This window comes from Wolffia australiana, chromosome 5, assembly GCF_029677425.1.
Source record: "Wolffia australiana isolate 7733 chromosome 5, ASM2967742v1".
In the NCBI taxonomy this organism is placed as follows: Eukaryota; Viridiplantae; Streptophyta; class Magnoliopsida; order Alismatales; family Araceae; genus Wolffia; species Wolffia australiana.
Window position 1 is genome coordinate 6087906 of NC_135839.1, and position 13356 is coordinate 6101261.

At 35.9% G+C, this 13356-nt stretch overlaps 1 long non-coding RNA gene across 1 annotated transcript; it reads left to right on the forward strand.

Moving 5' to 3' along the window:
• Window positions 1–9793: 9793 nt before the first annotated feature.
• On the forward strand, window positions 9794–11532 carry LOC144703730 (uncharacterized). Its single transcript, XR_013581606.1, has 3 exons — window positions 9794–9958; window positions 10074–10192; window positions 11343–11532. It is a non-coding gene; the product is annotated as an uncharacterized LOC144703730 (long non-coding RNA).
• The last annotated feature ends 1824 nt before the right edge of the window (window positions 11533–13356 follow it).

Consider the following 13356-nt stretch of genomic DNA (forward strand, 5'->3'; position numbering starts at 1 on the left):
AGGGGTTAAAGAATGGAGAAAGAGAAAGGAGAAACCCAAGAGGAGTTGACAATGTTGAAGAAAACAATCCACGTATTGGTTCCGTTGTCGATCCGTTATCCGTTGCCGTTATCGCTAGAAGAAATCACCAAGAAATCACTCTTTTCTCACAAAAAAATTTCACATTAATTCTCAAGAAAAAGTGTTTATACAAGGTGTGGGATTTGGTGAGAGAAAGGGGAGAAAAGTCATAGAAGAGAGAGAGGAGAGAGAAGGAAAGTCGTTAACCATTTCCCATCACTCTCTCTCTCTCATTTCTTCTCACTCACTCTCACTCTTACTAACTTTCTCTCTCATTCGACCACTCTCTCTCAGAGTTTCACTCATTCAGTCTCTCTCACTAACTTTCTCTCTCTCTCTCATTTCTCCTCGCTCACTCTCTCTCTCACTAACTTTCTCTCTCATTCAACCACTCTCTCTGTCTCACTCTCTCACTAGCTTTTTATCTCATTCGCCCACTCTCTCTCTCACACTCCCTCTCTCACTAACTTTCTCTCTCATTTCTCCTCCATCTATCTCTCTCGCATTTCTCCTCTGTCCCTCTCTTTCTCCTCTCTAAACTTAAGTTAAGGTATGGCGAATGTTTAAGTTTAGATTTCATGACTGCACAAAATGATATTTAATTTGGTGCAAGAAATTATAAGCATTCCCATATAATATCTACAAAATTAGTGACCGGGTCCATGACAGATTGATGAAAATTTTGTGGTAAAGTAGGTGAAATATCAAAACTAGGTCCGCTTGATTGAAATTTTACAATGAACCTATATTTTGTATGTATTAAAAATACTAGGTTATTGATTATATTTACGTTTTTCCAGTGTGATGAAAACTTTCCATATGACCATTAATGGGATAAGCTAAGTGCTGAAAAATGATCTCAAGCGATAGGAAAATAAGTTATTTTACAAATACTGAGACTTTCCATTTTTTCGAAAAAGTTAGCTTTGTGACTTTTCTACCTGAAAAGTGGGAATCTCTTTCATTTTCTAGATAAATATTAATGGCAAATTCACGACCATTTTATCAAAATTTTGGTGCATGAACTAATTCTTATTAATTATCATAAATCAATTTACATAACATCCCATAGCCATTTATTGTTGTCAATATAATTTATTGTCAAGTGTTGTGAATTAAAATAAATCTAAATCAATAGTAATAAATTAAATATTTATATCCATTCATAAATTTGACTCACTAAATACTGAATTAGCATGTCATATGAACAACGAAGATCAAATCTCCAGGTCAGTTCAACCACAAATCGCCGTCTTTAGTAACTAGGGCATCAAATTTCATGGCGTTGATCTGTTGGAAAGTTTCACTGGAAATCATCTAAACAAATCTGTATTGTTGAGCATCTTAGTCTATCGTGGTTCATTAAATCTAAACTTAAACATTCGCCAAACCTTCCCTTTCTTCAATGTGACCTTGAACTAAATTGAGAAGGGTGACAACATTCTTGATTGATTATGAAGCTGGTTGACTAACATCAATGCTGATAATAACAATGATGACATGTCTGTTTATATTCATGATTATGAGCTGAATTCCCAAATGCATGATAATGCCAAGTTGTATCACAGAACCACTAAAATTTCATTACATCATTTCAGATGTTAAAAACGTTTGAATATGGGCACATGAGATTTGAATGAAAAATCCTCCAGAAGTTAGACTTGCCTACAGGAGTTGTTCAGCCCTCAAAATTCATAGAAAGCTACATGTGATTAGAAAATGAGCTAGCTGACATGTTCTTTTAACTAAAGCAAAGAGGACTACTATTTCTCATTATTTAGGAAAGTATGTGACTTTTCTATTGTGTGAGCCATTATACTACGAAGAGAGAGAGAGAGGAGAGAGCGAAGAGAGAGAAGAAAGAAGACAGAAAGAGAGAGAGAGGAGAAATGAAAGTGAGGGGAGAGAGAGGAGAAAGAAGACAGACAGAGAGAGAGGAGAAATGAGAGTGAAAGGAGAGAGAGGAGAAAGAATACACAGAGAGAGAAGAGAGAGAGAAAAAAGAGAAGAAAGAGAGAGAGAACATGTGATATGTTTATCTTCTATTTTGATGTTCTTTTACATATATGTTGAGAGCATCACTGTTCCTAGATAGTTGAATTTTGAGGATGTGACTAAAATGAAGCTGTCAAGATTCATGCAACATCATTGGAATTTTCACTTATAATAAGGACATCCCACTTAGTATTGTTGCATTGGAAAATCATTGGAGAACTTCTATGTTACTTTGTCACATTGTCTTCCTTGAGTTGTCTCCTCTTATTATAAGGGTGGACAAATAATTGATAGGAAAAGTCTCTAGTAGTTAATATGAGATTGATAGGTCATGAAAATGTATAGACCTATTCTAATTACATGACATAATCATCACCAGCTTCATTGTGATCCTTAAGTTTAGATTTCATGAATAATCTCATACTAGACATCCAAGTACCTTGTGAAGTTCTAAGAGACCAATCCATTTCTCAGCTTATGAATCTGATATTTCAAGATCTAGCATAAGACAAATAGCATAAGAATAATTATTTTTTAATGAAGTTTTTTGTTTTCATATAACTGTGTTCATGCTAAAGTTTTATTCTGTAACAAAAATAACAAATCATGTCAATATTTTACAAAGGACACATACAATTTGATGTACATAGCGAATGCTGATGGTACAAAATTTTCCGCCTGATAAATGTCTTCTCAATAAACTATGAAACAAAATTTCAGTCAAATTTTGAGCCATTTAAAAACGTTTCTCATTCTCATTGGTTTTCGCCTTTGAATGTGCATTTCACATTATTACAAAAAGTACATTATTCTAGTGTGTTATAGGATTTCTGTTACATAATTTTGCATTGATTGCGTATTGAAAATGTTTTGGATAATCTTGATCATCCCTTATTCATTCAATCACATTTGAGAAATAAAGGTCATAGTGTTTCTTAGATTATCAATTTGAGACACCAAGGACATATTGTGGATGGAAAGCTGTATTTTGACTAAAATGTACAAGTCTCTCATCATGGAATTCAAATAGTCTAGCTTCGATAGAACAAAAAGTACATAAAAATGATTGAGTGGTCAATATGGGATCATCCGCTTGGTATATGAGGAGTTTGAGTCAAGGAATAAGATGATTCGATCTATGGCTCGAGTAGTGGGTATATTGGCGAAGATGTTATCTAATGGTCTCCATTACCAATCAATACTAATTCGAATGAGAGATTAAGGTTTAGCGATTAACAAAATCCTAAATCTTTTTGGAGTCTTGCATGGATGAAGGATTAATAATGGTGAAGGTTCCATGAGAGAGTTCAATTATTACTTTGTATCTTCTAGACCAAAAGATGTATCTTAGCACACCACAGGCTCAAAACTTAACGTGTCATTTGGGTTAATAAATCCTTGGTTACTTTGTCTTTATGCCAATATCGTTAATTAAAAAGTTCTCCCAATAAATATTATTGGGTCATTAATGTTATTGACCAGAATGATACATGGGCCTAGCAAGTTATGCGCATATAAGATCTATGGACATTTCCAAATATACTTAAGCTACAATAAATTTTGTAAAAAGTTTCAAATTTAAGTATAAATAGAGGGAGGCACCCATTTTAGGCGTACATGCCTGCTAGACTTATGCACCCCCTTATATTCCCTTCTTCTCAGACAACTCCCTCCACAAATGAGATTTCATGATGATCAAATCTACAAAATCTTGAAGGGGATTTGGACAAGTTGAAGTGATATCAATCGCGTAGAGACATCTAAAGGATAGGCACGTGAACAACATGAGGAGAATATTTCAATGAGCAAATTGAGAGTATAACAAGTTCCACACAAGGTGATATGATTTCCTTTCAATTTTTTCTTCAATAAGATATGATTTACATCGATTATTCTTAATTTATTTCAAAAATTATCAACGAAGCTTGAGAAAAACCCTATAGGCTGATGTGATCAGATAAAATAATAATATACGGGGTTACGAGGAACAAGATGGAAGGACATGTATCAACTCTAAAAAATTAGCAATTTATCTTAATTAAATGATTTGAAAGTCAAAAGGTGGCCAGCTAGGTGGTATTGTGCTATTGGTTCAAAAGCAAAAACGCATGTGGCCCCTCACAAAATGTGTAGCCATGTCACACCTTTATTCTCAATCATTACTTTCCAATAATTAGGCACACTGATTTTAGGGCAACAAGGACACATGGCCTTGTTTCATTGGTCAGAAGTGGAAATGTGTCAATGTGGCACACAGCAACATGTCACCCCATCACACATTCAATCATTTTTAATCTATTTTTTATTTTTTGTATTGTTCTGTCCGGAGACATGTCATTCTCGAAGTTGTTGATCTAGGACGACGTAGAAATTCATAGCCTATCGTTGCAAAGAGTATTTTGAGAACTTTAATGATGGGAAATCCTATTGAGTTGTTCATTCGTCCCTTCTCTAAACAATGAAAATATATGTGGACGGCAAGCCAATCACACATTCTATGTCGTATTCACTATTTATTAATAGAACATATTCATTATAGTGCATGTGTGATGCATAGAATGAAGTCCATGAATACATGATCGGGCTTAGTAAATTATGATGAGATCATAATATAGAGACCATTTGTCTTTAAGCATGTGTTCTAAATATTCTTATTCGAAGGATACTCAAGAAGGATATCGAACCATCCGGATAGAATGGCACTATCTAGGCTCACTCATATAATTGAGTATGGACGTTCCTGCAGCCATTAGTGTAGAAACACTAAGGATATATAATGGGTGATGTGAAGTGGAAAGAGTTCACTGAATTGATCTGTATGAATCCCTGAATGGTATCATACTAAGTTGTCAATCAGGTTGATTCACGGCATGGGTGTGTAAGTGGTCCTTAGACTTGAGACACCAAAGACCTTTTGTGGTTGGACAGTTGTACTTTGGTTATGACATATGAATTTCTAATCATGGGATTCTAAATATTCTTAGTTCGGGTGCATCACGAAGTTCACGAAGACAATTGAGTGGTCATGATAGGATCGTCCACCCTCAGTATAAGAGGTGATAACTCAATGAAGACGATGCAATGAAGTCCTTGGCCAAGGTAGTAAAATACAGGAGAATAGTACTCCGATGATTTTTGAGTGCATCAATACTAGCTCGGACGACTGACCATACCCTCAGTCATCCTATGAGCATCAAGTGGACAAAGGACTATGCATACATTGTAACCAATGATGAATAGGCTCCATGAGTGAGTCGATACACACTTCTTTGTATCTTCTAGAGCACAAGGTGTAGGTTGGCACCACGTGTTGGAGACTCAACCTATCAATTGGGTTAAATCAATGTGACATTAATTAATCTAAATGATTATATAGTTAATTAATTTGAAAGGCCAATAAAAGGTTATTGGGCCATTGGAGTCATTAACTAAACTGATACATAGGCCTAGCGGGTCACACGCAAATGATCTTTTGGAAGTCAAAAGATATATTCAATTTTTCAAGATTTTTATGAAACATATCCACTTAATATAAATAGGGGAAGGCATTGAACAAAATTTACCCAGGCCATAATTGTCTAGGGGCCTTCCCCTTATTCTCCCTTCTCCCCACACCTCCTCTCCACTCCCGATGCGATCAGGACATCGTAACAACAACGATGGAGGTTGAACGGAGCTTGTCAAGGTGGAGGAGGAGATTCAATGTGCCAAGGATTGTCTGGACATGTATAGAGCCTGCACACATGAGCAGCTCAACTCGTCTCACTCTGGGATCCAACAAAATCACGGATGCGATCTGTGCACAAATTCTTTGTTTTATTATTTTAATGGTGCCATTCGATTTTGTTTAAGTCTTCTACTGCATATCATTTAGAATTCTTCATCCATATCAAGGCCTCTATAACCCAACACTAAATGCATCGAAAATCTTTAGCATGTTAAATATCCTCCTCCATTTTGATGATTTCCATCGCATTAATAGTGGAGTGGAGCCAAAGGGATGAGCGAGAAGAAGGGTAGGCACTTGAAGAATTGTAGTCAAGGTTAATTTCATTCAAAGCCTTCTCCTATTTAAACTTCTTATCATTTTCGATAACACCCCTTTTAGTATAACTTAAAAGATCCAACATACCATTTATGTGTGACTCTTTAGGCCCATGTATCAATCTAGTTAAAAACTAGATTAATTATCTAATGGCCCGATAACCCTTATTGGCCAACCTAATTAATTATCTATATTACCATATGGATTAATTAATCATCGTTCAATTTAACTCAATCAACAGGTGGAGTTTTCAGCTTATGAGCTTCCAAGCTACACCTCGCATTGTAGAAGATGTAATGGAGTATATCGGCTCTCTGATTTAACCTTTCTATCATCGATTACAATGAACATATAGTCCAAGGATGACTAAGGTTATGCTCAACTATCGAACCCTAATATGTCGTCCAAGTCAGTACTAATACATTAAAAATGCATCTGAAAACTCTTCTAAAATATTCCACTACCTTGTCCAAGGACTTCATTACATTCTTTTAGTTTTCTCCCCTAATATCAAAGGTGGGTGATTCCATCTTGACCACTTAATCATCTTCATGAACTTCGTGTTGCACCCGAGCTAAGACTATTTGGAATTCCGTAATTAGGAACTCATAGATCATAATAAAAATGCAACCATCCATTCATACACAAGTTGTGAAAATAAAAATGTTTTGCATGTTAATAGATAACTAAATTTAACTTCTATCATTCATAAATCTAAAAAAATTACCATCTAAAAATATTTTGGTGTAATCATGCCTCCCTATTGAGCTTTCACCCTATGATCTGGAGGAGTGTGATATTTTCAGATTATGTAACATTATGGGTGCGGCAGCACTTCGTAAGGCTTTTTTGAGCATTAGCTTTTTAGAAAATGTGATCAATAGAGCTTTTAAATATATTGATGATGACTTAGAGGTGGAGCCAACACCTCTGATGGATTTCATTTACCCTATAGTGATGTCGTGATAGAGACTAATTAAGTTGATATTGTAGAGAATGTTTATTAATTTTTTATCCCAAATCAATGGTTATGAGGAATTCATCATAACCTTAATGAAATTGCATGGTTTTTTTATCTTATGCTCTTTCTTGATGTGTAAATGATACATGTTTTACTTCATTATTTCTAAAGAAAATATAGAAAATAACATTTAATAACCCATTGTATCATTTAACAGTCTGGCCTTTATGAGACTTCCCTTGTTGTTTGTTAGATTTTTTGTAACTTTCTTATCAAACAATCCATGTTTGGATAGTTCCATTTTTACTGCTCCATTACAAATTCAGTTATTTTTATTTTTTTATTTAAATAATATTGATCACCAACACCTTATCAGGAAAAAAATAAATCTGGAAAAGGGACATACATCTAATGTAATAGAAAACCTGAAAACACTCCTGGAAGAAAACATATTTAATTCCTATTTTACCCAAGCTTCCACGACCAGAGTTAACTTCTATGCTCATAGGCAATCCATTAAGCCTTATCAAAGTCTTAAAAGTCTTTAAAACAAGTTGATAAAAAAATTAAGAATTTTTAATCAAGTAAATATACATCCAAGTATATTGTTGAATAATTTAATAGTTGAATGATCCACTGTTCCCAAATACCTTGTTTTTTCCTCAACTTAAAACTTGATATATATAATTTTAAATCTTTCTATATCTTCCCTTTGACTCAATCTATCTAAGTTCCCTTATACACGTCCCAAATAGTGAAAATTTTTTTTAAGTTAATTTATAAATACCTCAAACCCAAAAAATAAAATTTCATTTCAGTCTCTCGAAGCCTTTCTTGAATGAATAATTTATGGTTACTCTCCAATCTCTATTCAAGTGAGATACATGATCTAAATCAAAATATGCAGATTTATCATTAAAACCTGAAATAAATTACATATTTTTTCACAACATTACAAAAGTTTGTCTTCCTATTTTCTTCATAAAATCTTCTTGTCTCATTCTTGAACTCGTTTGGTAGAAATCTCATTTTGATACCTATAACATTATTTTTTAGCTTTCTATTACGAGAATCTATATTTTAATCCAGAATAAACTCAAAATATAAAAATATAAGAGTATAAGGATTTGGAGAATAAAGTGTCAAATTACTGATTATTGAATTCTTTTATGTCCAACAGAAAATAACTAAGCCTTCCTGTTAATAACAAAAAATATTATGGAATTGATCCATGTTTAATCCAATTTCTTTTACAGGAGTCCAGCAAAAAAATTAGCTTTTCTTAATACCCAAGGCAATTTTCTAGATTCAAAAAAGTTTTGAGGCTCCTTGAACATACATCACTCTAGCAGTATCCTATTTTTCTTTTCTATACATTAAAATAAGGGATTCTTCTTTAGTAATCCTAAATCTAGCATGAAATAACCATTCCCCAACATAATCCCCCAATTTTAATCCACCAATTTTCAAATGAACTCAGTGATGATATCCTGTTGGCGGATTTATAAGAGGAATATTAAAACTTCCAGTGCTTGAAACATTGAAATCTTAAAGTTTCCATGAAAGTAAACATCAGCGATATTTATTGCAACTAAATTACATAATTTCAGATGTTCTTCTACTTCCACCCATGAAATGCTAAACAAATTTAATGATCATTCTCTTCAAAGACTTCTAATAATCAATGAAGGCCCTGAAAAGCTCAGCGTTTTCATAATACCCACATCAGTTTTCTAGATTCAAAACTCTAACATTACCCTAGCTTTCTATCCTATACAAAAAAACCTACGATTCTTCCTTACTAATCTTAAAAATAGGATGAAAGAACCATCCCCCATCATAGTCCCCCAATTTTCATCCACTAACTGTCAAATGAACTCAGTGATGATATAAATGTAAGGGGAGTTTTGAAACTATTCATGAATAGGGAACGACACGTCCTGGACATGACGCCCAGACGTGACGAGACGGACCGTCCGCGTCACCTTCGCGTCACCGTCAAGGTTTGCGGCGTCCCCGTCACGTCTCCGTCATCAGACGGCATCACCATCATGTGTGACGGAAAAACAACCATGCGGAGGAGAGAGAATTGGAGGGGCATATCTCCAATTATCTTTGGACGGCAGCTTTCTGTGCGCACGAATTAATGCAGGGACTTTTCTGCAAAATGCCAAGAAATCGAGTTAGCGACGCTACGTGGCAAAATCTCGGCCATCGAAAAGCTTAAATCTAACAATATTTAAGCTTTTTGGCCATTTTTGAAAATCCGTCACGGCCATCATCAGTGACGGCCGTTCCGTCACATCACTCATCCGAGGCCCCCTATCACCGTCACGTCACCGTCACGCCCAGTTTGTCATCCGTCATCGTCACTGTCACGGCCGCCCTGTCACATCACTCGTCCGAGGCCCCCTGTCACCATCACATCACCGTCACACCGAGTTCGTCATCCGCCACCGTCACTGTCACGGCCGTCCTCTCACATCACTCGTCCGAGGCCCCCTGTCATCGTCACGTCACCGTCACGCCCAGTTCGTCATCCGTCATCGTCACCGGTTGCCACCATCACCGTCACGTCATCCATCACGTTGCCGTCACTGTGACGTGTGACGTGTGACGTGACGGATGACGGTTGCGGTCCCCTAATTTAATAATATTCGTGAATTCCCTTGAAAAAATTGGGCTTTTGTAGTGGGTTTTTTAAAGCCCATATAGGGCTTTCCCCCGTCCTTAGAAAAATTCCTTCAGCGGCAGATTCGAACCAGCTCGAGGAGAATGGCAGCTGGCGGCTGCGTTCGGCGGGCAATGGCGCGGCTGGCCGTCGCCGGCGGTAGAACGCCGCCGCCATCCTGCTCGAGAAGCTTCTCCAAGCGTCGAATCGCGCCCGAGATTTGCCGGTATGATCTTGTTCTTGTTTGGGAACAATCACGACGAACTATCCTAGTTTTTTAGGTCTCAATGTGAGAATTTTATTGGGTTTTGGGTATTTATCCTTTTTTTCTGATCGTTCAGGACGCCGGCAGTGCTCAGCTCTCTCCAGTCGTTGATGCCCGTTCATAGTGCCTCTGCTTCTGCTCTGCTTGTTTCCATGCTTTCTGGGGAAAACGGGAGATGGTCTTGGCTTTCCGAAGGTACTTTTAAAATCTAAGCTTTTGGTTTTAGAAGGCAAATTGGATCTGGGGTTTGCTGAATTTCAGAATCTTCTCTTGTTTATTTTTAGATATATCGATGGAATGGAGTGATATGCACATCTATTTATGAGATTATTGCTTCAACTTTGATGGAAGTTGAGATTTTTTCTGCTCGAATTTTTCATCTTTTTGGTCACCAAGTCTTAGGAAATCAAGTGATTCGATCTGGGAGCCGATTTTAATTTATTTTATGAGACTGATCATTGGCTGATCTCTTTTTAATCATCTGTCAAGGAGATAGTCTCCAAATGAACTCCAATCTGAGGTCATCGACGTATTTAAGTTCCGATAACGTTACTAAATTATGAAATTATGTCTCAGTGGCTAAAACTTCTGAAAGAATGCTTGCTGTTTAGGGGTTGAAAATCTGATATTTAATCATTTGTCAAGGAGATAGTCCCCAAATGAACTCCCATCTGCGGTCATCGACGTATTTAAGTTCCAATAACGTTACTAAATTATGAAATTATGTCTCAGTGGCTAAAACTTCTGAAAGAATGCTTGCTGTTTAGGGGTTGAAAATCTGATATTTAATCATCTGTCAAGGAGATAGTCCCCAAATGAACTCCCATCTGAGGTCATTGACGTATTTAAGTTCCGATAACGTTACTAAATTATGAAATTATGTCTCAGTGGCTAAAAATTCTGCAAGAAGGCTTGCTCTTTAGGGGTTAAAACTCTGATATTTAATCATCTGTCAAGGAGATAGTCCCCAAATGAACTCCAATCTGAGGTCATCGACGTATTTAAGTTCCAAAAACGTTGTTAAATTATGCATTTACGTCTCAGGGGCTAAAAATTTTGCAAGAAAGATTGCTTCTTAGGGTTGAAACCCTGATATTTAATTATCTGTCAAAGGCATAGTTCCAAGTGAACTCCAATCTGAGGTCGTCAGGAAATTTAAATTCCAAAAACGTTACTAAATTATGAATTTACGTCTCAGTGGCTAAAAATTCTGCAAGAAGGCTCGCTTCTTATGGGTTGAAACTCTGATATTTAGTTATTCAATTATCTATTTGTTTCATGCTGTCATTATCTGGGCATTGATCGTCTTTTGGTGATTTCTGTTGACTTTTTACTCCTTTTACAGGATTTGCCACGCCTCTATAACGATAGCTGCAAGCTGGCTTCATGCGGATGCGTTGTGCCAATAATGTTCTGCTCTCTCCTCTATTTTTCCATGCTTTCTATTATCACTTTTCCTCTCTACCCAGCAGTTGTAGAATCATGATGCTATAAACCCCTGAATTTGCATTATGAGCTTTGGGTCCTTTTGGTCCTCCCTGGAATCAAGACTTGGGATCTAAACCAGGCCAACAGTATTGATTGATCAAACTCTATCTGACCTATTATGAACTGCTGATCTGATCAAGAAGAGCATTTTAGGATCTATTTTCCTACCTGACTGATAGAATAAGCTGACTCGATCAGATTAGCCTAGTAAGTGAATTTCATTAAACCCATTTATGTGTACTTATGAAATATATATACTATGTTATTTAAAGTTTACTCTTGATTCTGACAGTACAATTTTACCTCAGATATCAGACAATTTTGTTAGTTAATTTTGAATAGCAATTTTGACAAAGTAAATAATATTTGGATTAAATGGTAATTTTATTTGATTGTTTTAGGAATAAAATTTGAATGGTATGACCGTGACTGATGTTGGATAAACTCACCAATACTTATAAATCATTATTTAAATTTGATTATCTTGAGCTGTAAATATTTGATTAGAGGTATCTGAAATAACTAATTACATAGAAGTATATATATTATATATGTAACATCTACTGCACAAATTGAATCTGTTTTGCTATCTCAGAGAGAGATAGAGTCAGAGAAGAGACAAGAGGTGGGGATTGAGCAGGTGATCAGATCCTTCATGCACACTGTGACAGATCAAATTTTGGATTAGATCATAGACAGATGCGATTGATCAGGTATGTCGCTGAATGATCGATTGGTAGGATCATTTATAAACCTGAAGAATATCAAGAAATTATCAGAATGAGTTATTTTCTTGGGTGCAAAAAAGGGGAGAGAGAGAGAGTAACTGGGTCTGCCATGTAGCTGCATCAGGTAGGATAGGTCAGATTCAATCGATCTAAACTCCCGAATAGGACTTTCTGATTAGATTGAGTGATTTGATCAGAACTGATAATTTCTGACCCTTCAATTAGATAGGGATGAAGACTTATGGAAGAGAGAAAGATATGTTCTCCGAAAAGATGAGATGTTATCCTTATGAATCAAGTCGAACGTCAACCAAGTTTATGAGGATTGGGAAAATTGTGAGCATCTTATTGATAGATCGAGTTAGGAATGTGAAGTTCTGCTTTCGTTAATGAACAAACAACTAAAAAGTTTCATTTGTGTCTGTGCTTGGTTCATTTGTGTATGTTTGGCTTTTTAGTGAGAGATTTTGACGTAATAAATGAAATATATACTTCTTGGAGATCACCATCCAGAAACTCATCTTTAAAATCAAGTTCGAGGAGATCTCAACCTTAATTAACAGCACATGAAATTAGAAATGGTATAGAACTCATCTTGCACATATGTCTTTCCTCTAACCAAGATTTATATTGACCGATAATCGGATCTTTTTGTCATTGTAAATGGCCATTTGCGTCCCACATACTTACCTTCTGACACAATAGTAAATTAATAAGTTTTCTTTTCTTTAAGAGACCCATATCTTCAGGAATCACTTGTACCCTCTTAGGGTATTGCATTATAATTTCTAGCTACTTTCAACATTAATTGATCACAGAGATGCAATAACAATTTTTAGATGAGGTAAGGACTTAATGAGATAAAAATTTAATATCATGTTTGTCTCCATTACCATCACAAAATTATTTAGGAAGCTGTGTTTGGACTGGACCTTTCTACAATCCAATCAGACAATCCAGAGATCTAATTGAAATAGTAACATGCATATCTGAGAGGTAGCATTGGAACGTCTAATATCCAAAATCAGACAACCGATATCCGATATCCGATAGGAATTGGGGGGGTTTCTCATACTGTATATTGGATATCGGATGGATATCTAATATCCATCTGATACTAGAGATTGGACGGATATTGTACAC